Source organism: Syngnathoides biaculeatus, chromosome 8 (assembly GCF_019802595.1).
Source record: "Syngnathoides biaculeatus isolate LvHL_M chromosome 8, ASM1980259v1, whole genome shotgun sequence".
NCBI classification, from domain to species: domain Eukaryota; kingdom Metazoa; phylum Chordata; class Actinopteri; order Syngnathiformes; family Syngnathidae; genus Syngnathoides; species Syngnathoides biaculeatus.
In genome coordinates this window covers 26,808,492-26,827,697 of record NC_084647.1, presented here as the reverse complement: position 1 = coordinate 26,827,697, position 19,206 = coordinate 26,808,492, and the positions used below count along the sequence as shown (strand labels likewise).

At 40.4% G+C, this 19,206-nt stretch overlaps 1 protein-coding gene across 1 annotated transcript in view; it reads right to left on the bottom strand.

Annotated features, from left to right (window-relative positions):
* Positions 1 to 19,206, bottom strand: part of LOC133504681 (out at first protein homolog) — a 29,120-nt gene that overhangs the window by 6,494 nt on the left and 3,420 nt on the right. The window lies entirely within an intron of this gene.

Sequence of the window (19,206 nt, the reverse complement as noted above, 5' to 3'; positions counted from 1 at the left end):
ATTATTTTAATGTGCTTTTTAAATAAAATATAGCACTGTACTGTATTGAACTCTATAAAAACATGCGGTATTAATAACATTTAAACAGAATGTAAACAGTTTGGGCACACCTTGGCCACCATGAGGACGTGAAATAAAGACATTCCTTTTAAACAAAAAAAGAGTTTTGCAACTAAGTGATTGAATGATGAAGTAAACTAAAGAGTATGTGCCTATAAGTATTGTCTGTCTATATGTTCCTGAACAGTTTATGTTCATATATCCCTACATCGATTTTCCAGATGCTGGAGCCCATCCCAACTATTTTCGGGTGAGGGGTGGTGTGCACAACCTGAACTGGTCACCAGGCAATCATAGGGCACATCCTGTATAAACAAATTTGCACTCATATTCACCCCTATGGGCAGTTTGGAGTCTTGAATTAACCTAGCATGCATGTTTTTGGGATGGGGGAGGAAACCGGAGTACCCAGAGAAAATCCACAAAGGCACAAGGAGAACAAGCAAGCGCCACATGGGTCCCCAAAACTATGAGCGGTCGGTCACCGTGCCGCCTGGACATTAGCGATGAGCATTCAGCGATGGCTCATATCTCAAAAAACTCACGTCACTGGTAAGTTCAGTTACCATTATACGTACAGTATGTGTATTTCTGTGTTATTCCTTTACAAGACAAACAATACAAAATGTCACGAGACCATCCCTGAAATTAAATTTTACATATTCCTCATTGTCCCCCTAAGTGAACCAGTAAGTACTGTATAGATGTACAGTATAACAAGACCGATAAAAGCATATTGTACAAATAGAGCCCTGACTGAATTTCCTCCATGCAGTAAATGTTAAAAACCTTTAATCCTTCGGTTTCATATGGCCATTTAGACATAGGAAATAGTGACAGTGAGAATCCTTGCAGTGGGCTGTGGTGGGGGCGGGAAGACTTGTTGCAGTTGGCAAGTACACGCAAGATCTGGCGCCAAACCATGGCCATAAAGAGTTGTGGAAGAGCAAAAGGAAAGGAGGATGGGAAGCTGTAGCTAGCACAGGAGACCTGTCCTCCTATTCATCTGACATTACACCCCACTGCCCTCTCCTCCCCTTCTCCCAGCTAGACAGACACACTGTCCCCAAACACCCCTCCTCCGCTTTTCACACTCCCATATGAAGCAAACGGGCTCCGGGAGAAGCTTTTAGTCTGCAAAAGCAGGAGGGACAAATAAACATCCCCCTGATAACCTTAAATGAGCTGCACTCCCACTTCCTGGAAGCATACAAAGAATGCAAAGGCCCCCCAGAAAGCGCTTCTTCATACTCAACTTTGCATGTACCTCGTTCACTGAAGCATTTTCATCAGTTGAGTGTGTCTGACAAGTACACAGTAAAAGCAAACATTATCATGTGACACTATTCATCCCTTTAGCAAATATTGATTTAGGGGCTTCATGCGACATTAAATTTGTACGTCTCTGTGACATGGAGAGGAAAACATCCAAAGTTAAAATGGTCTTTTTTTTCAATTTTACCTTTGTTACCTCTCCACGGTTTTGTGTGTGTTCAGAATTGTACAAAAATATACTTTGGGTTTCCATGCAATGCAAAAAACGACCTAAATCCAAGTCCTAATACAAATAAATAGATGGATAAAGAAATGTTTTTTCCCCTCACGCTGCTTGAGCCACGATGAGACCATTTGGCAACCAGAGGCATATGACCGAGTCCCATCCATCAATTCTAAATATTCCCCACGAAGTAGGAAGAGAGCTGCTTGCCATAATGCACACTTCACATTTTCACTTCTGTTACGAGCATTGATTTACCTTTTGACATTTGAATGGCTATAAAACGGCCCTCCCTGTTGAGAAAGGATGGATTAAATTGTTCATATGGATTATGTGAGTGCAAATAGCTGTTTGTCAATAAGGTAACTACTGTATGTACCCTGGGATTGGGAGACGACCAGTCCAGGGTGGGGCACCTCTTGTCCTATGTCAGATGGGATAAGATCCTGTTCACTCCTTACCCTCACCGGGAGAAGTGCAATCCAAAATTGATGGATGCATGGATGACCACGTATTAATCTATTGTCTCAAAGAACATTACGTTACACCTGACCCGGAAACACAATACAGACCTCAATTTACTGCGTTGTCCTTGACTATAACCGGAATTGAATCGTATTACTGAGACTACTGCTCAGAACAGAGCAGTCGTATAAACAAAGACTGGCGTGCTCTACTTAGTGCTATTTCTTCTCGAAAATGAAAACAGCAAATGTTTAAAACAGCACAGGAGTTGAAAATATGTCTGAAACGGGGTGGGAAAATGACAGCAGTGATATATGCAAATACGCCATTACTGTACCACTTAAATCCAGGATAGCTACATCTTCAAGACCTCCCATATTGTACATACATGCCGCAACACTGCAAGTGTGTTTGTGTGTGTCCGTGAAGCCCAGAATGAAAAAGAAACGAGGAGGCATTCAGGGCAGCCACATGGATGTGCCCCAGGGCTCACTGGGTAATTACAGAGGAAAAAGTAGCTGTACCAACTGTATATAGTTGGAACACTGCTGGAAGTTGCTTCAGCGTACAGACAACCTCTTGTGTCACGATGAGTCCACAAAAATGATTTCCACTAGCAACTCTAGCCAAAATGTTAAAAAGAGGGTGCTAAAAGGCAACTCTTTAAATTTTTACCAACAATGGAGATGTTTAAAAAGAGCATTTCCATTTTTTTGGACAGAGATTAATGGTGCTACATTAAACTGTACAACAAACCTAATCGCTCACTCATGGTTGTAGGGACTTAATCCGGTAAAGGAAATGTATAAATCCGGATTAGCATTTCACTCCATTTCCTTTGTGAGTGATTACTGTCCCAAATACAATGTATACACAGCTTTAACTCATTTACTGTTGTTGTTTACTGTTGTGTTGTGTCATTTACTGCTCAAATTTTGTCCAAATCCAAACATTTTACTGTCACTGAGGAATGTACATTACGTATATACGTACAGTATGTTTTTCCACTGTGTGGTATCACCCAGCATGCCTGTGAAATTCAAGAATCTACACAACGGTACTGACAAATAGATGTCCACAGATGGGAGTGTTGTATCGCTTTAGATTTGAGCTCAAAGGACGGCTTTTGAGTACGGGAGTAAATCTTGGCTCTTCACATCAATTATGAGGGAGTAATGTCAACTTTGAAGGATAGGTTTAGGTAGCTGAGACTCAAAGAGAGTATGTATTTGGAGTTAGTAGAAAATGTGTCACGATACTACAAAAAAAAGATGCCGTTCAGTGTGTGAATGGGGAATGCCATTGGGGAGTAGCAAGTGATGTTAAATTCAAGCCATGCAGTGAGTTGGTGTTTCTCACGGCGTGTTTCTTGGTTGTATATCTGTAAATAAATTCTCATTTTGCAAACAAAAGCCCTCTCTCTTGCTTGTTGTTTTATAAGTTGAGAAGTCAGCTGTGAAGGTCACTGTTCTCCTTTACATGATAATTTTCACAAAAAGCTTGATTTGTCTTCCATGTTCTACTGCTGATTACTAAAGAACAGAAAAAGGTAAAAAACATTCTCCTGAAGGAAAGCATAATTTCTTTTGATGCTTGTATTGTAATAGAAGTGAATGCGTTAATGGGACGGAAGAATCTTTCTGCAAATGTCCAGAAATGCTGTTTCCATGGCAGTGTGTGTTTTCAGCAGAATAATGCTACGTATAGCAGTTGTGTTATCATAGCATTAATGTAGCTCAGGGGTGAACATGTCAACAGCCTGTCATAAGCAGAGCTGCACTGAGTTTTGTTGGACGCAAAGCAGCACTTTATGTGATATCAGACAGAACCCCCCCCAACATGTCAATAGACTTTATACCCATCGTCTCGATCAGCATCAGCCGATAAACTCGCATATGCTGACTGGCTTTGTCATAATGCAAAGATCCGATCAATGACGTCCTTGATCAGCTCCACGAAAGACATTTACCCCACGTCGCCATCGAATACAGTGTATTTGAATCCAAAAGTACTTTATTTTAAGCCTTGCCACCTGCCTTTTGACATAGTACTATAGATACCTGAGAACCAATAGTTATTAAAAAAAAATGTCAGTGGTGTGGGACAGACAACACGTAATACCCTGCAGTAAATCATGTCAACTCAAACACGAATGGATACACTCACTACCATGGCGACAATGGATCGTGCCATGTGTATTATAAGAACAAAATGGGGAAAAACACGTGTTGGTGGTCAACAATGCTCGGGAGGAGGATTACTACTACTACAAGGATTACTTGAGGATTGTTCACACTACTTTTAATTTGTTATGGCTCACAAGACGGTGACAAAATTGTATTTAGCCTAGCAAGCTAGTGGTTGCACTAATGATTGTACAGAAACATGCCAGGGTTCTGTCGAATTATCCTCTAAAGTCTTGGCATGTGTCAAGCAACAGTCAAATAATTGAATTCCACAAAGTTACCAGATATTACTTATCATTTTGTAATGTTGGTCTGACCTGACTGATTATCACACATGACCTGTATAAAGAATATTTCTTACAAATATAAGCAGTAAATGATCAAATCATTTAAATAGACACAATATTCCATCTTATAATAATTGTTTTTTTTTTTTTTTTTTTTAAACTCACTGATCGGCCCCAAAAATACTGGTTGTGTAAATCCTACATATCAAGCATGAAAATTTGGTAGAACCTGTTTGAGAGATGCCAGTTTGTTTCCAGAGCAATACTAATGTGCCCTCAGGCACGACACCAAAGGCCAAATTGATCAAGGTGCAGGTCCATCATTCTGGCATTGCTCCCTTACTGCATATAGACCAAGAGTACGAATTGAGTTTTCCCCTAAGGGGAAACAGCAAACACCATAAGTCAACTACAACAGAAGAACGCTTATAGCCTTAAAAAAAGTAATAATAACGTGTTGCCATCTTTGTGGTTTAGGTGACATTAAGATAATAGTCAGTTGGCCTTTTACAAGCCAACATGCTTCTAACAATGACATCATCTCGTCCCTAAATACCCAGACACTAGCTGTCGGATTCAGCTGTTTGCTTGGACAGGATGGACATACGCTGGCCAAAACCACCACTGCCATGAAATGATTCCCAGACAAAATGATAGAAGAAGCAGGCTGGGAATGAAATGTGCAGTGCTACGATGAATGGAGAACACAAAACCCATGCATTAATGCACTCAGTGGAAAGAACTAAAGGGTAAGAATCTAGTTGTGAGTTATGGTAATATTTAATGAATCACAATGCAGGGATTACGAATAATTACTATTAAAGCAGTGTATATAACAACCACGAACAACTTTTTTTTTTTTTAAGCTGTATTGTCGTTGTTGTACTACCGTTAGACATTGTGAGGATGGTTTCATTGTTTGTGGTCATTTCGATGTTTGTCGGTAGAATATTGCTTACTTATCTATAAACCAATTGTGTACAGAAACTGAAACAAGTGATGAATCACACAAAGCTTACGTACCTATTAACTGATTGAAATCTGAGAAACCAAAATAAATGGTGTGAAAGCACTTTAAATGAATCATTTTTGTGTAGGTTTTGTAGATTTACATTACCGTACATATAAAACAATTACCATCTCTTCTATCCTTTAGACAGACAAGTTGCTTCTGCTTGAGTTTCAAGAAAGTGTTAAAGCTGGTTTGACAAGACAAGTAAATCAATTTTCACATAGCAATGTCAAGTACACCTGCCACAGATAGTAGATTAAGATACGTTTTTCAAGATTCCCTAACATTTGACTTACCATGAATACAATGAGTCACTCTACAGGATTTGACAACAAGAGACAAAAAAAGAATAAGAATGAAATTGGTTGGCCAAGTATGTTAAACAAACCCTTTAACACGTATACTTGATGCTTTTGCCCACCAGCATTCTAGCTTCTTGTGTTCATCAAAAGGTGTGAACATTATAGATTAAACTGTCACCATAATTAAAAAAAGAAGAATAGTGTAGCCTTAGGGTTTTACCCACCAGAGAGCTACAAATGTCAGGATGGCTGTAAATACTCCACACAATTACAGATTCCTCAGCGTTGCTTCCTCACAGCCATGACTTTGCAGACAAACCACTGCTGGCCTACAGCCAAATACAGGCAGGCATTCATGCAACCGCACTAGTGGGTCATACTAAGACCTATAAAACAGGAGAGAGCCGGGTGCTGGTGTCATTGGTGGTTACCTTTGGTGGGGTGGATTATTTAAGAGGCGCACAAAAAGCCTATTCAGAGCCTCTCAGGGTGCCATTTGGAGAGAATATTCTCAGCCACTGTCGTCGTAACCCAGCGAGGCTGAATGTCAAAACAAATAATTCAATGTGACAATGTTTGAGGGCCCTAACAATGTTATAGCTCACTTTTTGGATGGCTATTTAAAATATACACATGCATGAACACGCATGCATACAACAAAAACAGTGGGCCAGTAGCTGACCAAAACATTCACAGCTCACGTTCTCCAATCCTTTCTTTAAGACCGGGAATCCTGATAAGGCTGGTGGATGATCCCGAAGGAGTGGTGATGCCACACTCTGGATAATGGGGCAGCTTTGTGGCTAATTGGCCATGCAAGGAATGTTTATTTCAATCACGTGATCAATGAATGAAAGCTCATCGCTTATAACACTTGATGTCATATGTGTAAAAATGGCCATAAGCACATCACCATGGAGCTTGTAAAAACACAAAAAAAGATGCATCCACGTCAAACAGTTTTAATGGAAAGTGCAAAACTAAGTTGCTAAGAATCCTAAATTTATATAAATTTTCCTATGCAAAGAGACTACATGACTTATTTAACAATACAGTCGTACCTCTACTTATGAACATCTTTACTAAAAGAAATTCTAGATACAAAAGGGGAAAAAAATGGAGCTGGATAGCACCTGATGTAAACATTCTGTATTGTATATTGGTTTGAAAGCGGCACGATAGAGCTGCTCTCCCATTGGCTATTGCCGGAGCATCTTCCTGGCATCACGTTGGCTAGGAGAGACATCTTTTCCAGTGACGCACATCCTGTATCTTCGTCACCGAATCCATTGTCATACACTCACGCATACTTGTACTGTAAAACTTATTCCCGGATTTATTCATCTTTTTTCATCATGGGCCCCAGGAAATTGATAGCCAGAGCCATTGAGAAGAAGACTTATTTTGTCGATCAGAACAAAAACAAGAAATCATCAAGAAATATGAAAAAGGCATGCATGCATGTGTCCTCATGCTGTTGTCCCATGGGATTTTGAGAGGATCAAAGTGGAGGTTGAACCTGCAGTTGAGGAAATTGTTTCACTGGGAAATGCTGAGAAGGACTTTGACGAGTTGGTTCAGGAGCACGGATTCAGAACAGATTAGGCTATTTACATGTAAAATGCATTTCCATTTACAAAAGATTCAAATTACGAAACGATTTCCGGAACAGATTAATTTTGTAAGTAGAGGTACCACTGTACTTTCCTCATAATTTTTTGCTCTTAATATGATAGCAAAATATACCATATACCACCGTGAAGGGATTCAATTTATATTTATACCTCCTAGTTACGGTAATACCAGGTGCTTTTTCTAATGCTTGATCTCCCAGGTTTCCAAACGTGCCAAGCAGAGACAAAAAGGTTGACATAAACCAGTGCCTGTCATTCTTTGGTTAATCAGCGTTTTCAGTGCAACATTTGAGACAAGATACAATGGATCACTTTTCTATACTTTGTACTGTGCTTTTTGTTTCTGTACTGTAGCATTGCAGTGTTAGACTACACAGTCTCCAATTTGCTCCAGTGATGCCACCCTTGCGACCCATCGTCCCCTCTTGAATAAAATCCTTCTTGCAACCGATGCATTCAATGAGCGTTCTTTGCCGTTTCCTAAAGTACAAGAAAATGGACTGCCCCTAGTATTATAAAAGGTGAGAAGGCAGATAATCATCTATCAAACTATGATCTAAAAACAACAAACAACTTTTACAGGAAGCTACAAAGTCAGCAACTGAAATGCAAGATCATGCTGGTTTAGGATCATAAAGCCTTTCAGTAGCAGCCTTTTGGCTTCTGTTTGTAGAAACCTTACATGATCACTTGTTTACCCAAGACCCTTGTCAACCAACAAAAAGTCTCAGATTGCCCTTTAAAAACAACACACAATTTGAGATGTTTGGTGATGGGGGAGGATGTTTGCCTTGGTGTGCACAAAGGGACGCTCAAAACAAGAACTCAGGTGCTGGGCAGGGATTAAAGATCATGTCGGGAGACAAATGGGTGGAAGGGAATACAAAAGAAGCAGGAGAAAAGGCTGCGAAGAAAATACCAGACTTGAAGCTAATTACAGAGGCTCTGACGGCAGGAATGCGGCGTCACATTCGGGCTTGGTCACACCTGGCTGTCCAAAGAGCAAAGCCAATAGAAAAAAAATAGACATGAATGACATTAAAAACAATACGAAAAAAGAGAGGCGCTCACCCCTACGGCTTTCCTATTGTCAACTCTGGAAGATAACCTTTGAAAAGAAAAAATTTACTGCCACACAGAATGCAAATAATCACACTAATAGATTAGTTTGTGGGAAAATTGCATTCAGGAAATGAGACAGCTAACAGGAAAGGAAATGAAGTAGATAGATAAGGAATAAACAAGGGAGATGGCTGCTGTCCCATTCAGTCTATGGTGTCGTGCTGCTTTCATATCCTGTTGCAACACACTTTAGAAGATAAGGGTGACCACAATAAGAGTCAGTTTTATTTTACAATACATTATCTTAATTTTTTCCCAATATCATTCCCTGTTGTTGTATATTTACGACTCTATTAAATGGGTTTTTTTTCCCACACTGCTCATGCAGTTGGAACACAAATGAGCCTAAAAACCTAAACAAATCTCGGAATTTTAGCGGGAAGCCTGGTAGGTTAAAATTATTTTTGTTGTCCATTTTGTTGTTGCCAATTGATTAGGACTCTCGTCAGGCACCATAATGAGTACTTGCGATCACAGAATGGGTGGGTGGGAGACGAAACAGGTGCATCAAAATTGGTCTTTCTCCAATGATTTTTCTTTATCTGCAACATTACAGAGGAACATCTGGTCTGCTGATGGGAGGAGGATGAAGGATAAAGACATCACTAGCGATCGAGGGGCCACGAGAGGGCAAGGGGGGCCCCATGTGGTACTCGAAGGGGAGATAGGTTTTTTTTTTCTTCTTTCAAGTCAACAAGCAACAAAAAGCAGCTAAGTGGAAGGAGAACCTGAGGGGCTTGGTTAAAGCACTTTGATTTATCTTTTCAGATATCAAATTCAGATGTTGCACAGTATTCAAAAAGGTCCTTGAGCAGCTTTCAAGGCCTCTATTTATTCATTTTAACATCCATGAAAAATGAAAGATGGATGTACAAGGGTATTATTGTTCTTGTACTGAAACCAGTTCTGTACCAAGGTATTTTGACATCAAAAGTAGCATGATATATGATATATATTAGTAACAGTAGTTTAAAAAAAAGGCAGTACCCAAAAAGCTGACAGTGAGCCAAATACTGCCTGTATTTTGACAAGTTGTGTGCGTGCGACTGTGTGGGAGCCAGGAGAATGAAATGGCTTCAAACTGTCAGCTAGCTCCCGCGGGCAACTTAGCACGCGTTATATACTTGGATGTAACCTCAGATTCCACAGCTCACAATGTGAGCATAGTCAGCATTATATGCTGCGGACTCTCCTCTCCTGATGTTCCTAGAAACTCTGCTTTTGATGTATACGAAAATGTTACCAGCAGGAAATCAACAGCGTGAGACGACTAAACACAGGTGTGCGCCCCTCAGAAGTCCAGGATGGAGTGCTCAACCGCGACACAGGTTACACTCCCCATCAAAAACCATTCCAGAAATCAGGGAATTTGAGAATAAAAATCCCTCCGAATGCAAAAGGAAAACCACTTATTATACAACTGGAGCAAAAAGGTCCAAAAGTGTACTGGGTCCGTACGCAATGAAGAAGCAATTGGTTTGAAGACTAAAATAATGCCGAAAACCAACAGCGCAAAAGTGCAACCAACAATCTCAATGTTGGCAGAAACATATTTTCATGTTTCACTCACTCAATTGACAGAGTGGACTTCGCTAAAGCTCCATGCAGTGTAGGCCTAGGCTCGGAGCGGGCGGAAGATGCTACACATCATGAAAGCTTTTGCATAATACAATCTTATTCCAAATGAGACAACTGGTCATTCATTTTAACAACGTTATGACACACCTTTGTTCCCCAACATTTTTTGCCACACTCTTCTTCAGGGTCAGAGAACTGCCCATTGAAATTCACCCCTCTATAGAAATTGCGTAGGCCGCGTCGCTGACCAATCAGAGGACAGAGATGTGCTTAAACCACGCCCCTTGTTGTCGTCCGCCATTACCTCAGACAAAGTCACATGGTTCAGTAGAGCTTTTGTTTGCGTTTTATCACATCTTAGGGATCCTAAACAACAGATATGTTAAGAGGTGTAGTCACGGCCTTTGTAATAGTGACGACAGGTATCCTGATAGGCTAGTTGGTGGAGTTCAATTTGTACCCTTTCCAAAACCGAAGACCGAGTACGAAAAATGTCTTTGATGGACCAAACTTTGTGGAAGACCGCATGATCAACTGAATCCATCTAAAATCAACCGGAACAGATATGTTTGTACAAAGGTAAGCCCTATTTTGGATTTTCAATAAATGTCTCATATAAATGAATTAGCAGTTCTTCGCTTGCATAACATAGCTACATGTGAATGATTGACACACTTGATCTGTTTTGAGCGATACTTTGCGAGGACCTGACTGCACAAACGTGTCTCTTTGTTGGCGGCTAGCGAGCTAAGCTAAACTGGACTAGCGAGTCCTAAAAGCCTTCGACGTGCACTGAGACACCAAGACTGAAAGAAGGATGTTTGAGGACACTAAAGGAGTGATTGTCGTACTCAGTCGGGACTTACGTAGGTTCGGCACTAATTCAAGAATAATTATTGAGGGGAGCGCGTGACGTTACACAAAGAAAACGAGAGAAACAACTCGTAAATCAAGCCTCGCCTTCTTCTTTTCCTTCATACGGTGGTTCACAAACGGCTATACAGATACACATACAGATTCTGCACACAAGTGTGATAGGTAACACGAAAATAGGAAAATGTCAATGACGAATTCGTCTTTGGGTTATAATATATTATATTATGTGGATTCTCGGTCTTCCTCTGACTCGGGAAAGATCTCCCGCTAATATCAATGGTTTCTCCGTCGATATGCATGGAAATACCATTGAAATACCCCTCGCTGAAATACTTGAAGCCCTGCTGTCTGCTCTTCAACAATATTTCACTATTCGGTAAGAATGCGAGTGAAAAATCAGATGGTAAATCGGACAATTTCGCTCTCGACTTTTCTTCTTACAACACCATTTTGTCTAATGATTGTCTGAGGTTAGCAACAGTGGGATGACGTGACTTCAGGAGGCGTGGTTAAGTGCCCTGTACGGAGGGGTCATCCATCCAGTTTCTTAGCCGCTTATCTTCACAAGGGTTGCGGGAGTGCTGGAGCCTATCCCAGCTATCTCCGGGCAAGATGCGAAGTACACCCTGAACTTCTTGCCAGCCAAACGCAAGACACACAGAAACAAGCATTTGCACTCGCAATCACACTAAAGGGCAATTTAGTGTCCTCAACTAATGTTTTGGGGATGTGGGAGGAAACCGCAGTGGCAGGAGAAAAAAACAATGCTGGCACAGCAAGAACATGCAAACTCCATACAGGCAGGGACGGGATGTGAACCCCGGTCCTCAGAACAGTGAGGCAGATGCTCTAACCAGTCGTCCAGCGTGACAGAACTTGGAACCAAACAGTTTAAAATTTTATGATTCCAGATGAACTGGTTCCAAGCAGTTCGTGATTCTCAGCCCTATTAACAATCACGATGCAGAGAAATGAGGGTGAAAAATGTGGTTGGATTTTTAAGGATTGATGGTGACAATGCATGTTGCCACACGTGCAATCAATCATTTACATCTGGAGGGATGCAAGCAACCTTTAACAAAAGATTTTTAGCTTCAAGTGAAGAAATGCACCATTTTCGACTGCCTCTAAACGCGAGACCACCGGTACTTCCCTTTACTGCTGTGTGTTCCAGCAGTTCTACACCAATGTTTTCATTTTCACCACTGTTCAGAACTGTTAAAAGTAGTAGGATTGTTAAAATCTTAATGATACCGATCCCAACTAACAGTCAACTCCGAGCCTAAATTTCCAACGATTATTTTTTTGGGGTCAGTTCACAATTTTTGGGAATTTTTAGGTATCACTGTATTCAGGGCTGAGGTCCAGGATGACTTATTTGAACAGCATGAATGTGATTACATGACTGAATTCAGCCATCCAGAGTAATGAGCTGCTACCAGTTATAGGGTAGATTTCATCCCACGGTAGTGTTGGAATCAATATTTCCTGGAACAGAGCCAGTTTGCTTGTTAAAAAAAAAAGTTTGTGCAAATGACAAATTGCATTGGTTTCTCAGCACTCACAGTGAGAGCCAAGGTGTGGTGAAGGGACTTTCATGGGAAAAAGCTTAGACTGCATCACTGGCAAGCAGCAGCATTTCTCACCAATTGAAGAAAAAAAAAATGAAAAAAAAAAAAACAGCAGCCAGAGGGGGGGATAGAATACTGTTAACAAGAGTCACAGGACGGGAAAAGCTAAGAAGAGACATCAGCCAAAAATGTGTCATGGATTAACCAGGGAGCCAGTCTAAGATGTACAACGTGCATTTCCCTATGCACAATGTGCTTTAGTGTCCATTGTACCAAATTCATTATTACAGCAAGATAGACGTATCCATAACGTTTTGTACATAATCAGAAAAAACAAGGCAGGTTCCTTTGTTTGGTAGTATGAAATACTTAATAAGTTCAAAAAAGATTTAAAAAAACATTACTGCCTTCATACACCTGTTGCTACCTTGGCTGACCACACCTGCACAAATAAAGAGACTTAATCTTCTGGATTTTACATTTTTAATTTTACTAAAATGTACCCTGTAAGACAAGGCATTTTAGTGTTTAAATAAAACTGGCAGGACGAGTGAAGTGATTATGCCATCGGTCAGTTGCTTTATTCTTTCGTTGACATGCCGAACAACACCGAGGTACGAATGGTATAGTAGTAGAAGGGGCCTGAAATATTCTGTATTGCCGGACAGCCTAACGCCACAACTCCCAAGTCAGTAAACTCCATCCCCACCAGAGCAGAGTTTAATCTTCATTTTGCCGACCATAATTTACCTTTGCGTTTACTGTTGTCATCCGTATTTAAATTTAAAGTATCTACACTATTCTTCAAAAAGGATGACGTGGCTCCTACTGCACCTGCCTGAAAGGTACTGTATATGTCAGGTTAATAGAGCCTAAAATCTGTGTCGTGATGCCAGATCATTTTTACTAGGATTGGGCAAGTATTGGACCAAGGTAGGGGTACCTGTAAAGGCTGCAGATACTAGCCACTGATACTTAAAGTAAACTCTAACTGAAGTTACAAATACATCTAATTTTATAACTACAGTACTTACCTGTATTACTGAAATATAGTGGTAAAGATTTATAAATTATTATATATATATATATATATATATATATATTATGAGTAAAAAAAAAAGTTTTGTTTAGACCATTATGTGATCCACAGTTGCCGCCATGTTTATTGCACCAAAGAATTCTGGGAATGACGACGTATAATGGCTATTGTAAAATTGTTACATCGGTCCTCTCTGCAGAGTTAAGCTAGCCATTTAGTAAAAATGTTTATTGCAGGGATGTCAAAAGTGTGGCCCACACACTGTATTTAGCAGTAAACTGGTTTAATCTGCCCCACGAGATAATTTTGTAAAGTATAAAACAATGACATGGACACAAAAATGAGCAGCACTTTTTCAATAAAAGCACTGTCAGCCTGGCTACAGGTGGTGCGCACTCAACGATTGGAAAAAAAAACGGGTATTGTGACAAAGTTCAGCGAGAAAGTGCAATCTGCAAATGGAGGTCTGTGATTTTTGGATGGATCACTGTATGGGGATAACATCATGATGGTGGTCATCCAAACTGGTCATTTCATCTGATCCAGAAGCCTTTTATAAGTCATAAAGTATACAACTTGGTATATACAGGCCATGATTTAGTGGTCTGGCCCTCTTAATAATAGATTTTCCTTCATGTAGCCCCTGAGCTAGAATGAGTTTGACATGGTTTATTGTCAGTAAAAAGAGTGAAAAATTCCATACTGAACTGTTTTTGGGATGCAGTTTCCAATCAGGATGCAATTCAAAAAAAAGAGGTAAGCATTCATAGGTTTCCTAAAAAGTTCAAGTTGAGGAAACAGTGGAAAGATGTGGCCGGAAAAGTTGAGCTGCCAAAAGATCCATGGTTGTTTGATGCCTTTGATTGCCCTCAGTTCATGAGTGCGCTCATTGGTGTGTCTGGGTATATTTGACACCTTAAGCTTAAATCCAATGTAGTGCCGACTATCTGTCCTCACAAGGAGCCGAAAGAGCCACGTGTGACAAGCAAAAGCCAAGCAAAAAGATGAGAAAGACAGGAGGCGCTGACCGCATACCTTTATCACCCAATTCTAGCAGAAGCAGCAGCAGCAGCTGTTGTAAGCAAACCATCGCAACCGGACACTGAGTATGGAGTGAAAAATAATAAAATAGGTATGCATATAACTTTATCGCAGTTATTACTGAATACATTCATAACATCAGGTAAAAACAAACAAGAAGCAAGGGCAGCGTCAGAAATGAAACAGCTCTTTACAACAGATACTCTCTCAGTTGGCATTGACAAACATTAGCTATAAATAAACCACAAAAAGTTACCTACTTGAGTTTCTTCACATCTATTATTTTCATTCTCATTTCTTGCTTCTTACTCTCTCTCCTTATTTTCCTCATCACACTCCGCTCAAACTGAAATGGCTGAACAGCTTTCAGCTACTGTGGCTACTGCTAAAAACTCTGGCCGTCCGGCACATACCCATTTCATGTCACTAGCCACAATGCACTGTGACAATAAAACAATGCCAGCCCATGTTGAAATTATATTTTGTAAAAATATATATATATCTTAAAATGATGATTGAAAAAATTGTTGTCTTACTCAAGTCAAAAGAGAGATATACCAAATGTCATTCCAATTGGAGTTCACTTTTACGGTATAATTTGAGAAGTACATACTCCTCACCACCAGTTAGCATTAGTCTGCAGCGGTCTGACGAATCATCAGAAGTTCCACCTTTCTGCTGTATCTGACTATCTTGCAGTTTTGTCATTCCTGATGTTTTTCTTGTCTTTGTGAAAATAACTCAAAAGCAATGCAAGAGAGATTCAAGCCATTACAAATCAGGAAAAGGTTACAAGCGGCCAAAATTAGTTTCCTCCGCAGGGTGTCCAGGCTCTGTCTTAGCTATAGGGTGCGAAGCTTGATCATCCTAGAAGGGATCACAGTAGAGCCGCTGCTCCTTCACATTGAGAGAAGCCAGATGAGTTGGCTAGGGCATCTGATTCAGATGTCTCCCTAGTTGGGTGTTTCGGGCACGTCTCTGGGCACGAAAGAGATCCAGGGGACAACCCAAGATACGCTGGAGAGACTATGTCTTTCAGACAGCCTGGGAACACCTCGGGATCCCCCCGTAAGAGCTGGTTGAAGTGGCTAGGAAGAGGGAAGTCTCGACGTCCCTGCTAAAGCTACCGTCCTCACGACCCGACCTCGAAGAAGTGGTAGAAGGTGGATGGATGGATAAATTGAGAAAAAGTTCAACTACTTCATAAAAGCCAGCAACCGGAAATATTCTTTTTAGACTCATTGAAATTCGTTGCTTTTCTAGAATGACGATGATCATTTGAAATTCTGAATGAGCAAATGTCATGTAAGCAGTGGCTGGTTTAAGTGTCTTATACATATATGGCCAACAATTTGCCATTTCCACAAATGTCAACGGAGGCTCTAAAGGCACAAAAAAGAAAATAAAAGGAAAAGCATGTCACCTCTCTTGAGTTCAATGTAGTTGAACTTTTAAATACGTACTCAAATGTGCTTGAGGTTAAAATGGTGCAATCCGTCTCTATAGAACACTAAACATCTGGGATAAAGTTATCAACAAAGGGTGATTAAGTCTTAGAGCCAGAGATCTCAAGAGCAATCTTTCAAAGGTTTACCCACGCTCATTCAGTGAGGTCAACTGCATCATCATTTCCACATGTGTACACATGCCTTATGCCTGGATCAGACTACAGAGCAAAATTGGTCTTTCACACTTTTGCCATAAAATCTTGCCATATCTTGGTCAGCCAGTGGCAACAGTACACGACATGTATTCTGATACCCCGTCTTGTCAAATTAACCACTCGGAGATGCGGGATCAGAAAACATCTCACCAGTAAATGAGACTGCTTACACCTATTACCATGGCGATGACAACAAAAATGGATCACAAAACTGTATTGTGGGTGGGGGTAGGGTTGGGGCAGAAAGTTTAGGCGTCACAGGGATATCCATCCATCCATTCATTTTCTGAGTCACTTATTCTCACAAGGGTCGCGTGAGTCCTGGAACCCAACCCAGCTATCTTTGGGCAGGAGTCAGGGTACACCCTGAACTGGTTGCCAGACAAATCACGTCATAGGGATATTGTAGGGCCAATTCATTGGTCATGGATTATGTTGGAAGTTTTGTCATTCACAACAAAATATGTCGGTCTTGATCTGGGAAACATATGTGATAGCCTCTAATGGGGTCTCAAAACCTGTAGTCTGAACTATGTATCTGGGAATAGAGGCTCTGTAAAATCCTGTAAAAAGGAAGGCTGACCCTCACACTGATTGACTGCTTCAGATCCATCTCTATCCTTCAGCTCAACTAAAAAATAAAACTTTACCTCGAATGAAGATGATTGCAGCAGACTTTCTACTTTTTTGGCATCTGTACCTACTGCAATGTTATGGTTTGGCATAATATTGAAAAACTTCAACTCCATTGATTGGTTAAGATGGGAATTATCCCCAACCATGCAAAAACAATCTACAGTATGGTCTTTGAAAGGTAGACCAACACAATGGGGGCTTTCCCACCGTGGGAACCTTTGCATGAACTTTCCGAGGTACCCTGATAACTTGAATTCCCCCTGTGTCCAAATCGGAAAAAACTACCACAGTATAAAAGGTCTCCTCTCAATTTTTCGTTCATCCTAGCACGCAAGGTCTTCTGAGCGCTACCTGCAACACTTTTTCGAGGCAGGGTGTGCTGACCAACACTGATTGATTGGTAGACTTCTAAGTGTTCACTTTTTCCATTCACAGATCAGCCATTGCTGAACGCCGCGTTGCACAAGGCTAGAAATAAGAGGATTAAAATAAAATGAAGAGAAAGACTTCCAAACACCAATCATCACATTAAAAAATTATACAGGTAATGTGTTTGCAAGACCAACTCGGTCGCGGATACCAGAGTAAGAAAAAGTAAAATAGGAGCAAATGGATATACAAACTGTACAATGACTTAAATGTCACATCATATCACATGATGAATAAAAGGTCCATAAAAAGCAGGTTAGTGGTTGTTCTCTAAAGCTGAAAAACTTTCATGAAGAAAAAACTAATCGCAGAAATGCCAACACATTCAAAAAATAGAAGCCTCCCATTCACTATAGATGTGATTTATTGTTCTCAAATTTATAGTAGAACTGTGTGAGGCTTCACACTCACATTTCTATTGTATTTTCAAGATGATAAATATCTAAACTGTAGCTACCTGCAAGCTTCTGTTGCACAATCTACTCAAGTAGGGCATCTCAATAAAATTGGATAAATGCATTTTAATTGGGAATTTAACGTGCCTGTATATAATATATTCTACACCTCAAGGACTGTCTGCAGCCAGGTTGGCATTGCAAATGATGTGAATCTGTTCTCAAATGCCTCAACGAGATTAAGGTTTAGGTTTTAAACCTAGGAAAAACATTTGAAGTTTATATTATATAAAACAAAATAACAAATACTTAAAATACCAGCCTTTTTACATCAAGTTCAGGAGGTGTCAGTATTGAACAACATCAGGCTTCTTTGTTTAAGATAGCCTGAACTAATAAGTGTGATAATATGGCCCATAGGAACTTTTACTCCCAGGAAGTCAAAGTTGGTGCTGGTTCGTAGAAAACCCAGTAATGAATCTTATTGACAACCAGGGGCCAAGCCCTGGTGAAGACACCAAGAAATGCTCCAGAACTAAAGCAGCAGGAGATCAGCATCAAGATAAAGTACATCAATACACTGATTGTTGTGGACTGTATTCACACACAGTCAAGCGATAACCGGAAGTAGTCAATCATCGTTTTAAGATGTTACAAGCATGGAAACGCTTGGGCAGCGTTCTGAGATCCATCCACTCTGGGACCAGTTTCAAAAGTGCTCGTAATAGAGGCACCCAAAACTCTGGCTCTGTGTGGACGAAACATCTGAGCTCTTAAAAAAATAAATAAATAACTTTACAAAGATAGCAAAAATATGTCCTCATGTCAACTTGGCCTTATTTGTTTAATTTCACACTTGATGGGTGGGCAGGCACTCAAGAGGCCCAACTATTTGGATAGTAGCACTTACGTCAAATTTCTATAACGTGTCTCCTTTCAAGATGGATGGGAGGAAAAAAATTAATTCAGCTCAAATCAAACTGTTGACCGACATTACGTAGCCTCCACAACTAGCAAGTGAGGTCAGCGTTCATTGCTCCAAATTGCACCTCTGTGAATAAAAGTGAAGTGGCGCTCAGTGGAAACGTTGCTTTGTAGCGCTCTTCCAAGAAAATACCCGTAACATTTTTCAAAAATGTCATAAAAGAGGAAGATATTCAGTCCAACAAACGCCAACTTGATTCTGATAACACAGTGAAAAAGGTTAAAAAAGGCTTTTTACTACCCCTGCTTGAAATGCAACTCGCTTATCATGGCCAAGCCGTTTTGCGTAATGCTGCAAGTGTTTAACATCAGTGTTAAAATGCTGTTCTTCCCACATGCACAAAAGATTCATGCCAGCTGGAAGTGACAGCTCATCCAACTTTCCATAAATCTTGGAGATAGTGCAAGTGGAGCTGAATAAAAAACAC